Here is a 24,662-nt window from a genome sequence, read left to right on the forward strand (position 1 = left end):
CTGTTGGCTAGCGGTCCATTGTACGGATATGCAGTTTGTCTACCCACCCCTTTGTTATTGGGGATTTGCATTGCTTCTAGTTTTTGCCCATTGCAGATAAAGCTGCCAGGAACATTCATGGAAAAGTCTTTGTATGGATATATGCTTTCGTTTGTCTTAGGGAAAATACCTAGAAGTTGGGCAGCTGGAGCATATGGTAGGCAGATGTTAACTTTTTAATAGAAATTGCCAAACCGATTTTCCATCGTGGTTGAACCATTTTTCGTTCTCACCAGCAGTGAGTCAGTGTTCCGGTCACTCTACATCTTCTCCAACACTTGATAGGGCCAGTCTATTCTGTAAGTAGTGATGAAGCGGGAGAGCGAGGTTCTTGTCTCACGGAGTCGAAGAATGAATCTCACAGGCAAAGGGGCGTTGAGTAAAGAGATAGAGTTTTATTAAGTAAGGATGCAGATAAAGCTCTCAGGAGCGAGAGGGGTCCCGAGGGGATTGCTAACGTGGGCCTCCTAAAAGACTGACAGTCTTTTATTTAGAACTGACCAGGGAGGGGCGCCTGGGTGGCTCAGTGGGTTAAGAGTCTGCGTCCGGCTCAGGTCATGATCCCAGGGTCCTCGGATCGAGCCCCACGTTGGGCTCCCTGCTCAGCGGAGAGTCTGCTTCTCTCTCTCTCTGTCTCTCAAATAAATAAATAAAATCTTTAACAACAAAACAAAAGAACTGGCCAGGCAGCTTGTGACTTTACCATTTTTGTGATGTGTTGGTTTGAGTAAGGACTGGTAATAACATCCTTAATGGCTTACTTCTTCTTTGGGGTCTGGCTATTCTTTGTTGGTCACAATGTGACTGCCATAAAAAGACCCCACCTCTGACCCCCGGGCTGGGTGGTCTGGTTTCGTTATGCCTCAGCGTTTCGGGGATTTCTGTGAGCCTGATCACACGGTCCCCTATCTATCTCTCCTTACCTAGTTCTGCCCGTCCCTTACTCAATGAGACCCTTCAGATGTATTTCAGTGAGTCATATACTTGGGGGCAAGATACATGATTGTCAACATGTATCTTGGGGGGTGGGGTAGAGATAAAAGAAGTTTCCAAAGGAATTTTTATATGTTAAAGTAGACTTACAGGATCCTGGGCGTCAGGCTAAGATTGTCTTTTGCCTTTAGCAAAGTGTCAACATCCAGGCAGTTGAGTCCTTAGGGGAATGTCACTCTGCCTGTTTCAAGGACTTGTCAATGGACTGTAAATAGTAAGGAAATTTAATAATTTTTCTTCTGCCTTTGCTTCCCACATCACTGACACTTCTAGTTTGTACGTAGTAGTCTCCCATTGTGGTTTTAATTTGTATATCCCTAATGACTAGTGATGCTGAGCATCTGTTAATGTACTCATTTGCCAACCATGTATCTTCTTTAGTATCTATTCAAATCTTAAGCCCATTTGTTTTATTAGGCTTGTTTTCATATTAGAATTTATTACAGTTTTTCTCTGTTCTACACTCAAATTTTATATGTTTTTTATTTTTATTATATTTATACATTTTATATCTAATTATATTTATATTGATATTTATATATTTTACACAGAATTTCTATTTATAATATGTTTATATGTGTTTCGTATTTACAATTCTAATTATAGACATATATAATTTCTATTTATAATATATCTGTTAAATAGTTATAATACATATATGTATAATTATAAATATAATTTATATTATGTTTTTCTACATTATATATTATATGTTCTACATTCAGGTAGGAGATTTGCAAGTACTTTCTCCCAGACTGTGGCTTTCTTTTTTATTTTATTAATAGTGTCTTTCAAAGAATAGAAGTTCTTCGTTTTGATGAAATCCAATTTTTTCTTTCATGGCTCGTGGCTTTGGTCATCTCTGAGAAATCTTTCCCTAACCAAGGTCATAAAGATTTTTCTCTTAACGTTTCTTCTAGAAGTATTACAGAGTTGGGTTCTGCATTTAGGTCTATGATCCATTTTGGATTTAGTTGTGTGTATAAGACACTGCTTGAAATTCTACACAGGGAACAAGAGCCCTGGAAATGGTAACTATGTGAGTTAAAAACACTTTTATCGTTATTTAAAGTTCTTGTTGAGAGCAAAAATATTAACAACGCAGTATGGTGTTTAAAACAATAGTAGGAGTAAAATTTATGACAACAATAGGATAGAGCCTGGGAGTGAGGATAGAAATGAAAGTACATTGTTTTAGAGTTTTTATCCCATCCAGGAAATCTACTAGAAGATAGACAGATAAATAAGTGAAAGAGAATACTATGGAGCCAAAAGGAGCGGTTCAATAACAATATACGAGAGTTACAGCTAATACCCCAGCGAGAGATCCAAAGGCAAACATGAAAAGAGGAAAAAGAGAGCAAAGAACAGATGGGACAAATGGAAAGCAAACAAGATGGTAGCTTTCAACTACATCAGTCATCGCATTAAATATAAGCCACGGTATCTTTTATAACCTGATGTCGAACATTCATTGTTAACAAGAGGGATGTGGGTAGGTGTGTAGATATGGTCTCTTGGAGGTGGTAGAAGTTTTCTTTTGACTCCTTAAATTTTTTCAGTAAAGTTGGATGTGAGATCATCAGCCAAGAAACTGTCGTCTAATTTAGCTCTCTACCTTCAAGCCAAGCATCATCTTGAATTTATTTTTATTTTCTTAATTTGGCTCTGAGCAAGTGAGACATAAAAACAAAATTCCAGATAAACAGGAAACTGATTTTAATTAAACAGAAAAACAGGAAGCTAAATATTTTTTTCCAACTGCCTTAAATCTAAGAGATAAAAAAAAAATTAATAATTAACACACAGCCAGGAAACTCACCCGGTGCAGCTGCCTCATTCATTTAGAATGCTGGCTGGGAATTAATATTAATGGGGTAGTTTTCATTTAGACTTTTACAGCCGCAGAGACAATTACAGCACAGCGGCAGTGCCCCCAGCGGCTTGGAGACTTGCGTGTGTGTGTCCTTGGGCGGTGTTTTGTTTCCAAATCAGCCCATCAGCAAGTACTTCTGGAGCTCTGGCCATGCACGCAGCACAGTGCTAGACACTTTTAATATTCCCCTAGTTCCAGATCAGGGCGTGTTAAATGAATTGCTACAGCTTCCTTAGAAGAGAGTATCCGTCACAAAGTTGAAAGTGATATGTAAACACCGGAGAGGTCTGTTTGGGTTACACTGTACACCTCTCTTTATGAGTCCTAACGTAGCACTCTTAAAGAATAAAAAATAGCAATGGGATCAGAACTCCGAGGAAGGGTGTACAGTTAGTGAGCCAGCCATTTACTTGAGTTGACTCTTGTCAGCTGTGATGGGCCAAATTTGCTTTTCACTTACACCCGAGAGGGTCTCATACATAGTTTGGAGTGTGGAGCGAAAGTAATTGAACACATCATTTAGCCACAGGAACATTTGCACTTTGCAAATGGAAAGGAGGTCTTCCAACATGGGTGATGAAGTCTGCTTCTTAAGACCAACTTGCCCTTCATTATGATCCCATAATTTAAGAAAGAAACAAAAGTGTGGATGTCTCCTGAATTGCCTCTGTTCGTTTTCGCAATGCCCTGTCTACCACCTCTTGGTCTAAGTACAGGGGACACAACTCCGTTAGCCTTGAATCTGCACTGCTCTATCCCACTGTGCACCAAAATTAAGATCATAAATATCTTAGGCTTTAGGCAGTGGTGGTGTCCGTGTGTCTTCTCCTCTGTGTGTGTGTGCATGATTCCTTCTTAGGGAACACGGGCATAAAGAATTTAATAAATGAGTGTTTTTCTCTGTGATAGGAAGCCCACTGATGTTAATGGAAAGGGTTCAGCAATCAGGGAGAGCCAGGCTGTAAGAAATGGGTTGCAGCCTCTCTCCGTTTTTATCTTGTTAGAGTGACTGCTTCCAGGGCGCCTGGGTGGCTCAGTCTGTTAAGCGTCTGCCTTCCGCTCAGGTCATGATCTCAGCCGCCCTAGGATCGAGCCCCGCATCGGCAGCAAGGGGGCCTGCTTCTCCCTCTCCCTCGGCCCTCCCCCTTGGTTGTGCGCGTTCTCTCTGTCAAATAAATAAATAAAATCCTTAAAAAAGTAATAAAATAAAGTGACTGCTTCATGACGGTCTCAAGAGGGTCCCAGGGTGAATGACTGAGAAGCTGGCTGGCCGTGGGGCTGTTTGGGTCAATTCTCTCCCACGGGGAAGATGTAGTGGGGAGAAGCATTGAGTCTCTGGCCTGGTGAGTTTCTTACATGGGGGAGGAATGAGTGATTCTGTGACCCTTTCTCTGAGAAGAGCAGCCGTGGGCTGAGGAGGAAGCTCCTAGCCAGGCCCTGCCTGGAAGTGGCCCGTGGCTGAGGAGCCATGTTTTCCATACGTGGAGAAAGCAGCCAACCAATGTTCCCTGGGGCTCTGTGGAAGTTGCCTGACATCTAGACAGCTCGCGTGGTCCCTTCAGGGTGTGCAAACTTCCAGTGGTGTGACACGGATAGCTAGCGTGTCTCCGGCACCTACTATGTGCCAGGCTATGTTCTGGGCCTTATGGGTTTTCACTCATTCAGTCTTCGCACACAACAGCTCTAAGAGGTGGGTATTGGGACTCCCTTTCACAGATGTGGAACTGAGGCCCTGAGAGGTCAGATTGCTTGCACGAGGTCACGCAGCTGCAAGAGGGCAAAGCCAGGATTCGAACAGAGGATCACAGGACACACAGACAGGTGGTATTCACATGAGGAACATGGCCGACCATAACGCCAACACTAATGGGATCTGCATTTTCCACAAGTGGGGCTCCACTTAAGGCTTCACAGATTTTGTCCCTGCAGGTTAAACTGTATTAGTGTTTTAATGAGTAATATTACCTCAACCAAATGGCCATTATCAACAAGGCTAACAAAAGTGTATTAAACTTAAACAAAGGCTTTCTTTGATTATTAAATAACGCATTGTATTTGTAATTTTAAGAATATTTTAATGTGAGGCATGACAGTATTGCAAATCTTTTTTACCTCATGGGGCTGCTGCACAGAAAACCTCAGGAGGATGCTGTGGTAGAGAGTGGCTATTGGGCATCAGAGAAGATTTCCCGGAGGAGGTGACCTTTTGAGCTACAGTCTGGCTATCAAACAACCATGGGTCCTGCTGGTCAGGAGGAAAGATAATGTCAAAGGGATCGGCTTGTGCACACAAAATCTTTAGCAAATAAATAAACAAGATACTTACAGAGGATGACATAAATCTTTAAGAAGTAAAATATGTAAATAAACAAGATACTTTTGAAGTATCAACCACAGCCAGTTGGTTAATAGAACACCACAATAAAATATTTTTCATGTGTCTCCCCCACTACCCTTTTTAAAAATGTTTCCACACTTAGCTTCTTTTCTCAGCTCTCTGCTTTGTTTACAGATATAACTAACTTCCCAGGACAGGGTGCCATCCTTCTGTTCTTCCCAGAGGAGGATCTTTTGTGCAGGGTATGCATTTTTTTTAAATAAGGACTCTAGCCTTGAGTGTCACTCATTAAATCTTTGTGACACCTATGAGATTTTTATCTGTTTATTTTATTGTGAAAAACCTTTGATTTCTTTTGCATTACTAGTTGCATTGTCTTCATCTAATATAAGTAGGTGGGCAAGAGAGGAGGGAGGGCGGGGTCACAGCAGGAAAGCTGAGTATTCCAGGGGATCAAGGAGCTCAGTTTGGAGGCTTGCCTTGGTGTACTTTGAGAAGGGGAAAGGCCCGGAATTTGATGGGTGTTTGATGGCCCCAGAGCAGGAAGGAACTAGCGGGTCATGGAAAGGGGCCGGATTTTGTTCCAGGAGAAAATGGATTTGTTAAGAAGGTAAGTGTACAAAAAACCCCTCAGGTATTCTTCTTTGTGGAGAGGAAAATGAAACAGTATATTTAATCAAAGGAAAACTATGTAGCATAAAATTTTCATCTAGACCAAAAAAAAAGAATTTTTTTCTATGCGTTTATTCTAGTCTATTTTTTTTTAAAGATTTTATTTATTTATTCATGAGAGACACAGAGAGAGAGAGAGAGGCAGAGGGAGAAGCAGGCTCCCAGGGAGCAGGGACCCCGATGCGGGACTCGATCCCAGGACTCTGGGATCATGACCTGAGCCAAAGGCAGACGCCCAACCATCTGAGCCACCCAGGCACCCTACTGTATTTTGTTTCTTCAACTGGACTCCTATTAAATACTTTATTTTAGATCCATTTGTTAAAGGGAAGTGGTGTGAAGGCTCAGCTGAGGTTTGCTAAGCTGGTTGTCCAAGCTCTGGAACATGCTGGAAAAAAGGAGTAGTAAGTAAGCTCAGGAAGAAACTGGAGGTCATTACGACTTACATGCAGAGCTGTGATTGGAAGCATGAATTAGGTGGAAAGGGACAGGCAAATCCCAAACCAAATCCCTGAGCAGGCACCGCTCATACCCCACGGGTGCAGCCTCCTAGATCTGAGGGGACAGTCTCTGAAGATGACAACTGAGCAGCATGGAAGCAACGAGGCCGAGGAACCTTGGCCACGGTGAGAGTGGCAAAGCCGCAGCTAGCCCCTTAGGACAGCGTTGTCCAACGAAATATAACACAAGACACACGTGTAATTTAAAATTCTCTAATATCCACAGTAAAAGATAAGGAGGCACAGGTGAAATTAAATTTAGAAATCTATTTCATTTAACCTACTCTATCCCAAAGAGGATCATCTCAACATATAATTGATATCATGGGATCTTTGACATCCTTTCTTTCCCTCTAAAGTCCTCCAAACCCAGTGTATTTATCGCACACTTCAATTTGCCCCAGCCATATTTCAAGCGCTCAAGAGCCGCCGTGTTGGCCTGAGGAATTCGGGGCTGGGTTACCCAGCCTGTTGGGGTAGGAGGCCAGACTTCTCTCCGGAGAATGCCGCAGCAGAGACTTTCCTGCCACATTGTGGTTTGCAAGAGAGGTAGCTTGTCAGGAAAAAAGAAAAGGTCGCTTCTAGATGGTGTTCATCAGAAAAATCCCCAGGTCGTGCCTATTACGGAGTTCTAAGCCACTTCAGCTGTTAACTATGCCAGGTGCCTTCTGCAGATCTGACCTCGTTCTAGGAGCCACGATCCTGTGTCCAGAGAGTTGAGGGCAAGTGTGAAAGGACCACATTCCTGAGTCTCCCTCGCCTTCCAGTCAAAATTCATTCCACTAATTCGATTACATTGAAGAACAAGCTTCAGCGAGAAGATGTCATATATTTATAATAACTCTGTGTATTATAATAAGCACTCTCAGTTCATTTTTGTAGTATTTAACCTTTGCAAATTCCCTTTGAATTGAGTTCATTTGCATCGAGAGAGAGAGCCGCATCGTTATGACCTAGGGAAAGGTCATCACGTAATACTTGCCAAAATGCACATTATCCTGTCTCCTTAGGTTTCTTTTCTTTATTTTCCAGCTTTAGTCTTAGAAGAATTTGCAAGACTTTAGGTTAAGAACTCAAGGACTTTACTCCCTGAAAGGGTCAAACAATAAAATGACAAAACTTGGGTGTGGGCCAAATATTTAGAGAAAAGTGAGTTCATGGTATACCTGTCCATCCTGACTCCTCACAGGTCACCATGCACCTGTTCATCTCTCCATCTCGACACCTCTACACACCACCTCTCATTTGATAGCTTTAGGACAAACAGCCAAGCCCTCAAGTTATTAAAGTAAATCTGATTTTTTAATTCATTTACAAGCAAATCTTTCAGATTTCCTTATGGAAAATCATGAGAATTCCATTTGCAGCTTGCATCTTTCTTGTGAGCAAGGAAATCAAGAACTCAACATAACAGTTCTTTTGTGAGACAGGTTTATGCCAAACTCAGCTATTCTTAGGCAATGCTTATCTGAAGTCCACATGCCTCATCTACTGGAAGTGAAACACACATGCAAATATACCATTCACAGGAATAATACCACATTCATCTAAAAGTAATAGAAACTTTTGGGGCACCTGGATGGCTCAGTCGATTAAGTGTCCGACTCTTGATTTTAGCCTAGGTCGTGATCTCGGGGGTCTTGGGATCTACCCTCCACCCTCTGTGTCACTCGGCGATGAGTTAGTTTGAGGATTCTCTGTCTCCCTCTCCCTTGGCGCCCTCCCCCCACCCCGCTTATGCACTCTTTCTCCCTTTCTCAAATAAATAAATCTTTTAAAAAATAAAAGTAATACAAACTATTTATTGAGGAAAGTATCAGGGCCAGAGACTTATCACATACTGGAAAGGTTACATATTACTTATATCATTGGGGCTATAGGCAAAGTGTGTTAAATTCTCATCTTTTGCGGACATGCACCTGTATTATGTGATGGTGCCCGCCTCTTGGAGACCTTCACCAGGTGGTAGTCACTAATTTTATGGGTTGTTAGCCTTATACTATTTTTTCCTGCTATTTTTATCCCCAAGCTTGACCTGTTTTATGTCCTCCCTTTAATGCTCTAGACTCTAGAACTTACCATGTCTTTTTGGTAGGTGGTGATTTATTACCTTTATGATTTATATTCATACTGAGATAATGTCTATACTTAATCAAATTTTCACATTCTAAGAACTCTGTTCTATGAGTTTTTTTAAAATTAGCCTTATTGTGGAATGATTTGCATACAATAAAATTAACCATTTTTAAGTATACAATTCAACATGCTTTGACAAATGGTTATAGTTGTATAATCATCACCCTAATTCAAGATCTAGAACATTCTTCTCACCCCTAAAATTTCCCTCATAACACCCAAAAATTTAGTGGTATTTTCTAATATTGGGCAGGAAATATTCTTGCCAAGCATGGAAGGCGTGGGTGGGGGGAATGTGGGGTCATTCAATTTTTAATAGTTAAGAATCAGATAAAAAGCTTATTCAGTTATTCTCAGCAGTAAGTACTGTATGGAATGAAGAGGGTATTTATCACAATTTTCTACTCTTATTATTGAAAAATAAAAGAGCTATCTGGTTTATAGCAGAAAGAATTGCTTGATTGGATGATTGACACAGTCAGAAATTTTAGGCAGAATTCTGTCTTCAAACAGCTATGTAACCTTGAGCTTCATGGGGAGAAAAATTAAAAGACCAAGACAGGAAACTTTCATGAGATCAGTTCCCAAATCCTTACTTCCAGATCTGTGAGTATCCAAGCCTGTGTGAAAATGGGCTGAGGAAGATACAAATCATTTCATGATCCATGATATAAATTAAATAATGAAAGATGCAGTTTCTTGAGAAGAAAGCATTTATTACTGTTCTTAATTTATTTCTTTCTCGGGGGGGGGGCCTTGATATCTGGATATATATTTTAGGAAATCAAAATTCAATGCCAAGAGACCATGTCTGAAATTTTTAGTATAAGCACTATTCTTTCATATACTTAGAATAGTAGCTAACGCTTATATGAGGCTAACTATGTGCCTGACACAGGATCCCCAAACCCTTGTAAGTTCCTAAGTGATAACAACACTAGGAGCATCTTTTGTTCTAATGAGGTGACTCTGGGTGGTCTCCTGGATGGGGGCTGGCCGGTCACCAGAAAAACCAAGCCATGATTAGAAGCTTGAAATTTTTAGTTCCCCACCCACCTTCCCTGGAGAAGGATAGAGGGGCTGAAAGTGGAGTTAATAATTAATCATGCCTACATGAGGAAACCTCTATAAAATCCCAATAGTAGGAGAATTGGAGAACTTCCAGGTTGAAAACATATTCATGTCCCAGGAGGGCGATGGACCCCAGCTCTACGGGAACAGAAGCTCCTGTGCTCCCAGACCCCACCCACCCTATGTGTCTTTTCATCTGGCTGTTCATCTGTATCCTTTACCATATCCTTCCATGAACTGGTAGATATGTTTTCCTGAGTTCTGGGAGCTGCTCTAGCAAAAAAATCTAAGGGGGAGGAGGTCATGGGAACTTCTGATTCATAGCCAACTCCAACGAAATTTGTGGGTAGCCTAGGAACATACTACTCGAAATTGGCATCTGAAGGGGGGGTGGAGTGGGCAGTCTCGTGGGACTGTGCCCTTGACCTGGGGGCTGTGGCGCTGTTTCCAGGCACACAGTGCCAGAACTGAGTGCACCCAGCTCGTGTCCCAGAATTGCCTGGTGTGGGGAAAACACCACACACTCGGTCACCATGTCAGAAGTGTCAGGGATGTGGGAATAGTGTAAGAGTAAAGGCAATGCATGGGAGGAAAGACTGAGTTTTTCTCACACAAGTATGTATTATTATTATTATTAATTTTTATTTTATTATTTTCATCTTACTGATGAATAAACCAAGACCTAAAGAGATGCATGACTTGCTCAAGGCCACACAATGATTAAGTTACATGGCGGGGCTTCAAACCCAGGCAGTCGGGCAGCTGAGCCCGTGGTATTAACCCATTTTGGGGTCTAGACACATGGAAAAATACTTCAAACTGAGCACTTGTGACCTTACCTCCCACTCTCCACTTGCATAGGAATCCTCATGTCATTTAAAGCCCTCCAATTCCACGCTGACATTGAACCTGAAGAGTATGTTGAATTAACAGAGCCCCCAAAACTAGGAACCTAGTATGACTTCCTCCCTCCCTCGCTTCCTCCCTTCCTTCCTTCCTTCCTCCTCCCTCCATCCCTCTTCCCTTCCTTCCTTCCTCTTCCCCGTCTCTCTCTCCCTCTCTTCCTTCCCGAGTATACGTTGCATTATCAACTCCATTACAAGGCATTGCCGAGGCAGAGCTGCTGGGGTGACTCTTCAGCTCTGCAGGAGGCCATCAGGGGTTGGGCATTCCGCACACGTTTGCAGTGGGTAGTGACACTGATCAGAAGGTGACAATGATGGGGATGACAAGGATCAGGGATGAGAGAGCAGTAGCAACACCGGTTTTGCAATGAAAGAATCAGACAGGACCAAGGGGGTGAAACAGAGACCAGGGGTTCATATGCTTAGACTTCTGCCCCGAGGTGCAGCCCCAACCGGCCGCTGGACTAATAACGCATTCACTTGTACACTGTTATCTTGGGCTCACAGTCCTGGAGCCCTATTAGAAGGCCACAGAGACAAGGAAATGAAGAGAAGGGAATTGTTCAGTAGAAGAGAGAGGGAAGATTCGCAGACTCTCCCGCTTTCGTTGCTTTTCAATGCAGCCCTAAAGGGCTCTTGGCAGCCCTGCAGAGCCACAGGCTCAGGGTCAAGGTGGAAGCACTCCATTGTTTAACCTTTCTGCTGGAAAGTGCCCATTCTAGCAGGTGAGGGGGAGGTGACGGCGGCGAGTGTTTCTTGCTAAGAGATGCCATCAAGTAGTCCCAGGGCCTTTGGGCCAAGGACCTGTGCCTGGCGGGGTCTCACTTCCAGCCAGTCAACCATGGTTCTCTTTCTGGTTGGTGGTGGCCGTTCCTGCTGTGGCTGTTCTGTTCAGATTCTCAGTTTCCTCTGCAGAGAGATTTGGTCCAGACTGTTGTCCTCAAAAAGCTCCCTACCGATGGCTGGCTTCAGCCAATGCTTGGCCGTTTTAGTAGCCAGTGTATGTCTGTCTGGTCACAGGTAAAAAAATGAATGACCAGGACAGGTGGTGACAGGTGGGGGGATGGCATGAGCCTGAGGTCGCCATGAAATACGGATGAAGATCTGGGAGGTATGCAAGGGGTGGAAGACGGTTTCTTAATGCCCAGGCTTTGTGCAAGGCAGTTTATATCATACTGAACTTTTTACATATTTTTACATCTTATTTGATTATAAAATATCTAAAATATACAGACCTATAGAAACAACCATGTGTGTGCCTCTTGGATTTAAGAGCTGGGACTTTTCTGTCATCCTGATTCACATCTCTTCTGTGGTCCTTCCAGGATCTGTGCCTTCAATCTCTCTGGAGGGGGTTGCTTGGGGGCATCTGATCAAAGCCCAAACGCTATCATTTAAGAATAAGATGAGCACACCCATGTTCTGAGCAGCATTATTCACAATAACCAAGGTGGAAGCAAGCCACTGGATAAATAAACAAAATGTGGTACTTTTATACAATCGGATATCATTTAGCCTTAGAAAGGAAGGAAATTCTGGCACATGCTACAACATGGATGAAGCTTGATGCTATTACGCTGAGTGCAATAAGCCAGACACGAAAGGACAAAGATTCATAGAAACAGGGGCGCCTGGGTGGCTCAGTTGGTTAAGTGTCTGCCTTTGGCTCAGGTCATGATCTCAGCATCCTGGGATCGAGTCCCACATTGAGCTCTGTGCTTAGCGGGGGGCCTGCTTCTCCCTCTCCTGCTCCCCCTGCTTGTGTTCTCTCTCTCTCTGACAAATAAATAAATAAAATCTTTAAAAAAAAAGATTCATAGAAACAGAAAGTAGATGGTGGTTGCCGTGAGCCGGGGGAAAATGGAATTATTGTTCAATGGGTACAGAGATGGAGTTCTAGAGATGCAGGGAGGTGATGGTCGTACAACAATGTGAATGTACTTAATGCTACTGAGCTGCACACTTAAAAATGGTTAAGATGGTGAATTTTATGGTATGTATATTTTGCCACAATTAAGAAACCAATCAGATGAGGAAGCAAGCTGAAACCCAGAGAGGCTTGCTATAAAAACCAATTATGATATGTTTCTCCGTTTCTTTTTAGTTCGTGTTTTTGTCAATATTCATTCTCATATTTGTGTTATTATTTTAAAAAACTTTTTGTCACTAAAGGTAGTTTCATCCATAATCCCACGGGCATCCATAAGGCCCACAAGTTTTGAAGTTTTCTGTGGGTTTTTTATTGTGTGCATTTTTATCTTTTGTTTAACATTTTACTCAGGTGAAATATGATACTTTGCACTCTCTTTCCAAAACTGGTTCTCCATATGTTAATTTGCAACTTTTATTCTTAACAGTAAGTTTTAATGGCTTGAGAACCTTTCATTCAGCCAGTATGCCATCCTTAGTCTGTTCGTTTATTTTTGGAGGATTATTTTTGGTATTGTTTTTTTTTTTTGTAATTCCAAATCATGACTATCATCACTTTATATGCGTTTTAATTAAATTTTAAAAAAATTGAATGGGTTTCATAACCTAAAAATTATTCTTTTTGACCTCATATAAATCTAGTTGGCTATGTTCTTCAGTTTATGACATAACATCAGTCTGTAGGTGGCTTTTAAATTTTTAAAATTTTACTTCTCCCTTCACTTATGATACCCAGGCTCATTTCTTCTCCTCCTTCCCTCCCCCCTCCTCCTTCCTCTTCATCGTCTTCCTCCCCCTCTTCTTGCCATAGACACTTCCAACTGGCCTACCATCATTTTATTTATATGTATGCATATGCCTCAAATGCATAGTGCTTTGTGTTTTGAAAAACCTACTTCAATAGCATTGTGCTTTAAATCTCACTTTGTTCCTTTTTCATTCAACAGAGTATTTTGGATACCCATCCATGAAGCTAATTAATTCCCCGACCATTGCATAGTGTCCTATTTTATTGACAGTTTACATTTGGACAGACACCTAGATGTCTAGCCCCTTGCTCCTGGAAGCAATACTTTGCCTGCTCACCAGTTTACATCTCCCTTTGCTTTTGTGAGGTAGTTTTTGTGGGGGGTACTTGCACACAGGCTTGGAACTGCCATGCCCTAGGGCATCCCAAGTACTCAGTTACAAGAACACTGTCAGGTTGCTCTCCAATGGCTGAGCAGGGTTGGTATCCCACCAGCTGTGGCTGAGGACTCTGAATTTCCAACATCCTTACCAGACCTTAGTGTGTGGTTAGTTTCTAATTATTGAATTATTGACAACTCAAGACAGTGCAATAGTGTTTTAATTTGTTTTTCCCTGATAATTAGAGAGGTGGAACATCATTTGGGCTAGTCTTTATGTGAATTAAACTATTAATATCCTTTATCTTTTTTATATTGTATTTCCTATCTTTCTTGCTGACTTACAGGAATTTTTTTTTACATATTCTAGAAGTGCTGAATCTGGCTTAATTCCTTTCTAGTCCTATTAGAAATGGGCTAATTAGACCATGGTTAGTCTATGCTGAGATATGTCGACATCTGGGTTAGATATAAATCCCTGAACACCAATTCTCTTGACAAGTCCGGTTGGATTCTACAAAACTTTCAGAGCTTGATCTGTGCCTATATACACAATCTGAAGGTCTGACACTTTAGGGGAGGAAATCTTTTTTCTCACGAGTCCTAGCAAAAATCTAGGGCCAGGATCTCATTGACTTATGCTGTGTCCTAAACCTTTTCTGACCACCTTGCTCAGGAATATGGGACATTCTGGTTGACCAGGTCTTGAAAGAGGCTTTCCCTTGGCATGTCATCAGATAATGCCTTTTTACAGGGGATACAACTCTGCAGAGACACATAAATAAATAAGCACATTTATGTCATTAAGATGTATATATTTTAGGGGCACCTTGGTGGCTCAGGTCATGATCTCAGGGTCATGAGATTGAGCCCTGTGTGGAGCTCCATGCTGAGTGTGGAGTCTGCTTAGGATTTTCTCTCCCTCTCCCTCTGCCCCTCCTCCCCCAACCTCTCTCTCCCCATCTCTAAAAAAAAAAAAATATGTATATAGTCTATTCCAATATTAAGACATTACCCATCTCTCCTTTTCTATTAAATAAATATGTATTGAATTTTATCCAATGCCTTTTAGCACCTATGGGGATGATAATTTTATTTCTATTTCTACTTTGATTTATTAAAATGCTGAAATACATTATTTTACTTCCTATAATGAAACTTCCCGGTATTCCCGCTCTGAATCCCACCTGCTCATCAGGTAATGTTATTTTAATGTGACGCTAAAACCTATTTTCAAATATGAATGATTTACTAATTTTATTTTGAGAATCATAATTGAAAGTCTCTCTAATTTTCTTTTTTGTGCGCCGTCTCTGTCAGATGTTAGTGTTATGCTCTATGAAAAGAATGTGGAAGATTTTTACTTCTTATTCCTGCCATGCCCTGGAGTAGTTGAAATAGCATTGGCATTAATCTTGCTTAATATTTCGATGGAATTTAGCTGAGAAATTATCTAGTGATCCCACAGTCAGGTTCATTTTTTTTTTTTTAAAGCTTTAGGATTTTTCCCACTTGTATCAATTTACTTTTGTTTTCTGAAGATGCAAAACATTAATATAGGTCAAAAGTCAAAACTATTTTAAAAGGTATATTCTGAGGAACCTTCTGCCCACCCCTGTTTCTTCTATGTCTTCCCACTCAAACTCAGAAGGTGACACATTGTATTAGCTTCTGATTTATCTGTATGCAAAAATAAACACATATATAGTAGATTCTTATTGCCCCCCTTTTCCTTTACAAATGGTATATCTTCTGTATCATGGATTTTTCTTTTGCAGCCTTAACAATACGTCATTAAAATTAGTCCATATCAGTTTATACAGATTTTTTCTTTTCTTTCTTTTTTTTTTTTACATCAGCATCTTTCTTCATTGAGTGGATGACCATTATCATTTATTCAATTCCCGATGTATGGGATTTAGATTCTCTACATCATTTTGCTATTACAAATAATATCACAATGAATACTCTTGTGAATGTGGTTTCTTTTTTTCTCCCTGTGATATTCAGGGTAAATTCCCATAAATAGAATGCCTCGTATTCACAGGCTTTGAAAAGAAGGTGAAGGCTTAGTTTTTAGTGTCCAGAGTTTGATACAAATTAATCAGATCTACACTTTTATGTGACTTAGATTTTTTTTTTCCTCACCCAACCTGTCATGATCTGAAAGACGTATGTAGGTCTCCTTTTGCTGATGTGCCTTTATTTCCTGTGTGTTTTGTGTAGATTTTTCTCTGTGCATTTTGATCCGATGTCATGTAGCACACCGATAAGCATCACTTTAAGATCTGCCTCTTAAAGCACTTTTCTTGGTGGATTTAACACGTTGGTACCTGAATCCCACCTCGTCTGATACTAGGACCATGACCCTTGCTTTCCCTGGTCTGCATTCGCGTGTGTGTGCCTTTGATTTTCAACCATTCTGACATATGCATCATTCTGTTGGGTTCCACTTAGAATCCCATCTGAGAGCTTTTCTTTTCATAGATGAGTTTATCCTGTTACAATTTTGATATGATGACATTTATCTTAGTCATGTTACGTTATTTGGTTTTTTAATATGTCCTTTATTTTCCTTTATTTTAGTGTATTTCGCTAAGTGAAATATTTTTTCCTGTGTGTGCAGCTGTGTGTGTGCTCATGTGCACACAGCTTCTAGTAATTCAGAATCTTCATACGCAGTTTTTAGTTTTTCTAGGGATTACTTTATAATTTTGTGTATACTTAATCCTTTAAAGCTTTAATTTTGACTAATTTCCCGTTATGATGAAATTAGGTTTTTTCCACATTCTTCTGTCTTCTCTCTCTTTCTTCCTTCCTCTTCCTCCTCCTCCCTCCCTTCCATTTTTTCCTTCCTTCCTTCCCTCTACTCCGTTTTCCAATTATATCATAAATGATATAATAAAGACCCTGTTTAAATAAAGATTCAAATAAGATCCATGTATTTCAATGGATTACTATGTTTTAAGTCTCCTTTAATCTATCAGCTCTCAGATCTGGGCTTCAGTTATCAAAGTATTAGTTTCATAAAATTTAATTTTGTTTTATAATTATCTGGAGTATTTTCATGGTCGTAAAACAAGATAATTTAATAAACCCAATTTTGACGGGTTCTGTTATTATTCTTCGTGCCTATTTTTAAGACTTTATAAAGGATGAAACCCTTTGTTTATCTGCACGTTCGTTTTCCACTTCCCCCCATCTTTACTTCCCTACTTTCCTATGTGATGGTTCTATTTCTCATCTTCAGATTTCATGGCATTGACATTCTGTTTGATAACCGGAATCTCAAGATGGTTTTAGGCTTAGTCTTATATACAAATAGATTCGTCTCACTTACCTTCTTTTCTTTTTTAAAAGATTTTATTTATTTATTTGACAGAGAGAGTGAGAGAGCATGAGCTGGGGGGTGGGGAGAGGCAGAGGGAGAGGGAGAAGCAAACTCCCCACTGAGAAGGGAGCCAGATGTGGGGCTGGATCCCAGAACCTGGAGATCATGACCCGAGCAGAAGGCAGACGCTCAACCATCTGAGCCACCCAGCTGCCCCAAAATCAGTTTCTTCTGAGATATGGTCTGTCTTTTCAATCAGTAGATTAAGCCTCCATTTTACAAAAACTTTGCTGAATTATATATTTTTTCTGTTCTGTATGTGGAGTTTTCCTCTTCAAAGTCATCAAATATGCATGGGTTGAATGTCCTTTGTCTCTTCCCCACAGCTTTTATTTACTATACTTCTTTTAAGCACCTTTTCATTTATTTTGCTGATTGTCCTCTGGTTTGTCTTCTTGAGTCTTCACTTTTGTGAATAACTGTTTTTTCTATGACAAGCTTGTTTTTTGTTCCGCTTATCTTCTGAACGTGATCATTGTAGTCTTCACCTCTTTATGTCATTTTTTTTCATTTTCTGGCACATTTTTATCTGTGCTCTGATCTATTTTTTATAGAGGTGATTTGTCATTAAGTTCTTTTAATTCTTCAGGGAAATATTCAGTCACACTGATCACTTGCTTGCTAGTACCATTGCTCTGGTTCAACACAGCTTGCTGGTGAACAGGCGCATTCATACATGGCAAGTAGAAATGAAAAATGGCACAACCCCTGTGGAGGGGAATTTATTGATAGTTGTCAAAATTATAACCACTTCCAGGAATCTACCCTAAGGGCACACTAACAAAAACATGAAGTGATTCTACACACAAATGATCCATTGCAGCACCCATTAGAATAGACAAGGTGAAAAATGAACCAAATTGTCATCGATAGACTATGGGTTTAATTAATTAACACTAGAAAGTACCATGCATCTGGAAAAAAGGAATGAGGAACAATGCTACATCTTTAAGTATTTCTGCGTAGTGATCTCCTGGATACATTGTTATGTGAAAATTTGCAAAGTGCAAAATGGCACCTTATCTAAGGAAAGACAGAAGAATGAAATATTTCTATTTTTAACAAAAAATAATGAAAAGATAAATATCAGTACAATTGGTTACATATAATGGGAGAGAGGTAAAGTTGAGGAAACAGAAATGGTATCAGACTTTTCTAAATGTGCTTTTCTGGCAGGTTTAACTTTGAAACCATGTAATGCCTTTGCATAGCTGTAAAACAATTAAAAATTGAAAATAAAATGAAACAAACACAGCTACTTGTCTATTAGACCTGTGACTTGACCAGAGAGGATTATTTCAAATGACTTGAAAGTACAGTACTTTGACTCTATAGCTCTTATGGGATAAATTATTAGTCTTAATAATATCTTAATAATACACTTAGTTGTTATTCCAATTTGTGTATGTACTATATATTAATTGGCATAGAGCAAACAAATATGAGAAGAGGGAGTATGTGTGGCCGAGATTTGACTTGTGCTGGTGATTGTTGAATAAGTTGCTGCAAACTCGGATTAAAACAATACATTTAGGGGCACCTGGGCAGCTCAGTTGCTTAAACATCTGCCTTCAGCTCAGGTCATGATCTCAGGTCAGGGTCCTGAGATTGAACCCCGCATCAGGCTTTTTACACTCAGCGGGGAGTCTGCTTCTCCCCCTCCCTCTGCCCCACCTCCCCTGCTCAAATAAATAAATTTTAAAAATCTTAAACAACAACAACAACAATAACACGTTTAGTCTCCTACAGTTAGTTCCAAAATCACTTTCAGTGGGCTGAAATCAAGGTGTCCTCAGGGCCACACTCCCTCTGGAGGCTAGAGGCAAGAATCCAGTTCTTGGTCTTTGCCTGCGTCGTAAGCACATCCCTTGGTTCAGATCCCCTCCCTCGATCTTCAAAGCTGACGACACAGCACCTGTTTCTCTCTGCTTCTTTCACATGGCCTTCTTTTCTTTTGTCTGAAGTCCAATTTCTCTCTGCCTCCTTCTTATAAGGATACTTGGGATTATGTGATAGGACCTGCCTGGATTATCCAGAATAATCACTTTATCTCAAGATCCTTAACTTAAGCACATCTGAAAAGATCCTTTTTCTACATAAAGAAATATTCCTGGATTCTATAAACATATAAATATGTATGTGCATATATGTGTGTGTGTGTATATCTCTGTGTGTGTGTATATATATCTACACACACACACACACACACACACACACACACACACACATACATATATATTTTAAAGGCTTTATTTTTAAGTAATCTCTACACCCAGCGTAGGGCTTGAACTCACAACCCTGAGATCGAGTCACATGCTCCTCTGACTGAGCCAACCAGGTGCCCCTATTTTCAAGACTTTATGTCCAGATTCTATAGATTAAGGACCCAGGTATCTTTGGGGGCTACCATTCAGCCTGTCATACTGGGTGATGGGCACGTGGGAGATTCATTATCCTATTTTCTGTTCTGTAGCATAGTTTGGAAAATTTTCTAATTAAAAAGCAAAAAAATAAATTTGTCCAATGTGTAGGCCCGGTGGCTTGTGCAAGATCATTGATTTAGATGGGATCTTGGGACCCATAATCCAGCTCTTTGTTCTGATAAACCAAATTGTGCTGCCACTCACTTATCAAGCCGCAGGGCTTAGGGAGCTAGTGACCTATAAGAATGCTTTGTAAGAATACAGAGATTTTATTTATCATGACTTCTATAAACCTGGAGGCCCAGAGTTTCTAGTGATTAGAGGGGAGATAGCTGCCAGTGGAGGCTCATGTTACCGACCGTTACCTGGTTACCGATGCCAAGACACTGGGAGCCTCCTGCTTACTTCTGGAACACAGATTTTATGGACATAGTCAAACAGTGGGGTAAGTTTCAGGGTTCCTTTTTTTGTGGCTGTTCTTGTTGCTGCTGTTATTCTTCCTCTTTTCACGCAATTTAACTCTAAATATACTCCTTTTTTAGAAGCGAAATATATGAAAATTCAAATGACAAAAAAAAAAAACCTCTAGGCAGATGATGGGAATGGAGTGACTTTCTTGATACAAAGATTCACATGAAGTTTCTTTCTGAATAAAATGTACTCTTCTTGTACTATAATTTCATGTTGAAATTTTAGATTTTCCTGGACATAGTTGAGGAAAATGATATGCCTGTAATTTTTTTTTATTCTAATGGAATTTACATGAAAATGAGTCTCCCCATGGAAGCAGGGGTGACCCTTTTGTTAAAACAATTTATCAGTGCTAACCCATGTCTTACTAAGTTTCAGCCTGCAGTGGTAGAATGAGAAGCAAGAATACGGGGTCTATTTTTGCCTCAATAGCTTATTCTTCCTTCCTACATTTTGTTTTTGTCGGTTGAAAGATATATCTTTAGCTTACTTACTTATAATTATAAACTGTTCATTGCATGAAGTCAAGCCAATAGAATAGAGTTTAAAAAGTGTCTCCGAAGGTTATGAAAAAAACCCCTTGTAATATCAAAGTCTTTTATTCTCATTTAAATAAGAAGTAAGGATTGCTCCTTACAACCTTGAGAATGTGATTAGTGTCAGTGAAGTGATACATTTATTATATGAGGCATAATTCTTGGGACTACTTCTTATGACAGGCCAATAATTACTTAAGGTTATACCACCCTCTTTCTAGTTGTGACTCAACAAAAGTGATTTTGGATTCTAAGTTGCTCAGCTTTTGGTGGTAAGGTAACTATTCCAGTGTATGAGAGGAAAAATATCCTTTTTCTTTCTGTTCTCCTGGATTCTCCAGCTGGGGCCCTGTAAAATCAGACTGGCAGTAGACAGATCAGCAAAAAGAAAACAAAGAGAAGTTTCTCAGCATGTATGTTGCACACACACGCAGCAGCACCCAGAGATGAGTAACTCAAAGGGATGGTCAGAACTTGGGCTTAGACTGCCTCTGGCTTGGGTCATGATCCTGGAGTGCCAGAATGGAGTCCCGCATCAGGCTCCCAGCTCAGCAGGGAGTCTGCTTCTCCCTCTGACCCTCTCCCCTCTTATGCTCTCTCTCACTCTCTCTCTCAAATAAATAAATAAAATCTAAAAAAAAATAACTTGGACTTATACATCATCTTAATAAAAATGAAAATTTCAGAGAAGTTGACAAGACAAAGGAAAGGTACTTTAAGTTTCTAGAGTGGCATGGTGACTCCACAGTTGTCTGGGACCCAGGCTACTTCCAGTTTTCTGATCTGACACTAATACAACAAGGAGCTCATCTCCTGGTTCAGGATTCACGTTCCAAGCAGCACAAGAGGGAAAATACACTTACATCAGTTGTGTTTTAAGGACATTTTTTTGGAAGCTTGCCCAGAATGTTTCCAGTATCTCCTATTGGCCTGAACGTAACCAGCAAGTCCCCATCTGGCTATAAGGGTGGCTGGGGCATGTAGTGTATATTCTGGGCAGCTGTGTGCCCAGCTAAAAGTCAGGAATTTAATTACCTCAGGATGACAGAGAAAATGGATATGGGGGGGGGATTAGCAAGTCGGTTATGGCTTCTCAGCAGTGGAATTCCTGAGCCAAGCTCTATTTTTTGTCTTTTGAAACCCTTGTTACATGAGGAGAGATTGCTTCCAGATAGGTTCTACCACTAAATGCTTCCACAAGTGGTGCACGAGAAAGCCTTCCTCATTACATCCATGCCAACACGGAGTGCGATTATCTGAAATAAAAATCTTTGCCAGCTAGATAGGAGGAAAAAATATCTCAATTACACTTGTATTACTTTGATAATAAAAAGAGCTGAACTTCTTCATATGTTTGCTGGTCATTTGTATTTCCTTTTTGTGAATGTCTTAAATCCTCTGTCTACTTTTAAATTAATATTCAGCTAGTTGTAGAATAGCATTATACAGTTTGAATTGAGTGGGTCAGGGATGAGAGATTTTTCTTTTCAATAACTAGGATTTAAAAAAGAAAATCCTAGGTTAATAGGAAATCTTCTTATGGAAGGAACAACATTGAAAAATAACTAAATAGAACATTTTTATTTAGTTTTTTTGTTTTGTTTTGTTTTGGACTGAGGAAACTCAGATTTCAATATGACTCTGTCTGATGTAGCAGGTAAACCACAAAGGCAGGAAAAATAGCATCAAGTATAATTAACTGTGAGTTTTCTTGACTCCTTGGAAAGAGTTAAATCCCTGACAATTTAGCCCTTTTAGAAATCGGCTATTTTCTGAGTCAGGGTGATAATTTGGTGGTCACGGTTCTGTTCAGGGTATGAGGAAATGTCACCATATGGATGATATGGGCACTTGAAGCTCCTTCACTCCGGGGACAAGGGGAGAGACAATCAAAGTGAGACTTTGAAAAATGACAATGATTATTGTCAGTCCCTGCATTTACGTCTCACTGTCATCCCAATTATCTGAATTAAATTTTCACGTGGGGCCTGGTAGCAACATGCTCCTAAAAATCCACATTTTTATTCTGGAATGGAGCCTTTGTCAGGCAGCTTATCACTCTGTTTTGTTTTCCTAAAGAGTGTGTGTGCTTTATTTGGAGAAATGTGAGCACCTGCAGCTTTTACCTCAGCAACAGGCAGACCTTGGCCAGCATTGTCAACATTCGAATGGCAATAGCAAGAGGGCAGGAAGCTCACCCATGACGCGTGGGTGGCGTCTGGCGGTTCTTACCAGGATCCCCTGGAGTGTGGTTGAGAATAAAATACACGACCCTCCTCACTGCTGTCTTGGGCGGCAGTGCACTGCCCCAAGCAAAAGCTGATTTTTACGGTGCGCTTAATAAAGAAAGAGGTTTCTGTCAGCAAGTGAGTTACCGTAACAAGTGGACACAGGGTCACCCCGACTGGAGTCGGGTCTATGCCCAACCCCCACACAAGACTTTCCAGGAGAGAGTCCTGACTTAGCTGTTCTCCATACTCACAGTTATATGATTAGTGATATAGCTTACGGACAGGGGAAAGGGTAAGACAAATCTCAGCTGCTGATTTGATAGTGAAGGAATCCATGATTTAGCTATTTCCAAAGGAGTGAAGGACAAAGTCCTTATATTTTGAGGAACAAAATTTCCGATCTCAAAGTTGCCTTTCAACTATCTGACATGTTGCTAAGCCATTTATAATTCATGTCCTTAGGATTTTCCCATGTGGATAAATACTCTTGATTGGCAATTTTGGCCTCTGCATACATGCTCCTGTCAAAATGAGTAAGGGATTAAAATGACTCAGTGAGGTTTTCCTTGCCAAACAAAATAAAACAGAACGACCAAAAAAACCCAGAGATACATTCTGGGTAATATTTGCTTGAATATTTGAATTTTTCAAAGGTGACTAAATATTCAGCCAGCCTTCCAGGTCTTGTTTCTGTAACTTTGATATAATCTCATCTGTCCCAATGACTCTGAAAGCTGGAGCATTGAGGTATTTCTCTCCCTGCCTCTTTTAAAGGGTAAAGCCATGTCCCAGTTGATTAACGGGATCAGGATTTGCAGAATGTGGTCAATAAGTCTCTGTTTGCTACTGATTTCTTGGCATCCTGGCAAAATCCTGTAATTTGCAGTGCCTTTGATTTGCTATAATTTTAAAAGAGAGAAAACTGCAAACTCAAAAAAATTACATTCTATAAATGAATAAAATTAAACCATCCTAAATGCACTGACTTATTGTTATTGTTATTATTTTATTTTCTTAGAATACCTTGAAGAAGACCAGAGGTCTACAGCCACTCATAACAGTGAATACCCAACAATACTGGAAGACGTTTCAGACACCATTGTGGAGCTGCTGACCTATCTGGCAAACTTCATAAAGCTTAGCGCTGCTCTCACGTGAGTGGACTAGTTAGGGTGTGGGAGGATCTGTGCTCTGACGGTCTTGCTTTTCTTGAATTTGCATCATTAATGTCCCTTCCTTAAGTGAAGGTGACTTTATCTGGGAAGAAAAGAGGATTTTGGACAGTTTGTTTTCTTTTCGATATTGTTTATGTTGAGCAGTTTTATATTGTGTGAGAAGGGGAACTGGGACCACGGTGGGTGTTTTTAAGTCTGGTGGGAGTGGATATGGGAGGAATAAACTGTGGGCACAACAGACAGGGCTCACAAGGGACAAGAGAGGGCGGAAGCCATCACTGGGGTCCTCAGGCAGCCAAGAGATACCACGGAACATTCACCCTGGAGAAGGAGTGTTAACCAAAGGCAAGGGGACCCTGAGGTTGAAGCTAGCCATGACCATGAACCAAACAATGGTGAGGTCTTCCACAGGATTTGGACAATCAAGACATGATGTGGTATTGGAGCATTTCAAAAACTGAACTAAAAGTGTATTTGCATTTAGATTTCTTTTCTCCCCTTGAATAGGGAGGGCTTCGTTGTTTAGATCTAGGCTGGAGATTTCCACGGTACGGGTGAAAGTTCTTTTTTTTCTTTTTTTGAAAGGAGGACAGTTCTCTGAAAAGTGAATTTGGGAAAAGAAGATAATCTACAAGTGAAAGATAAGAAATTATGGCATTTATCCTTACCTCCAAGAATTAAAGACTATACGTAGTGGGAGACGGGCTTCCAAAGGCATCACATGGTTTTACTCTTACAGGTACTTAGGTGAGAGAAAAGGGAGGAGGTGACTGCCTAAACATGAGCAATGCACCAGGCCAAATGTTAAAGAAGGGCAAGGGGGCTCTCTGGAACAGTCAGAGGACCTGT

This window comes from Eumetopias jubatus, unplaced genomic scaffold, assembly GCF_037043125.1.
Source record: "Eumetopias jubatus isolate StellerSeaLion01/CBP00866 unplaced genomic scaffold, mEumJub1_p1.0 scaffold_3, whole genome shotgun sequence".
Lineage (NCBI taxonomy): Eukaryota > Metazoa > Chordata > Mammalia > Carnivora > Otariidae > Eumetopias > Eumetopias jubatus.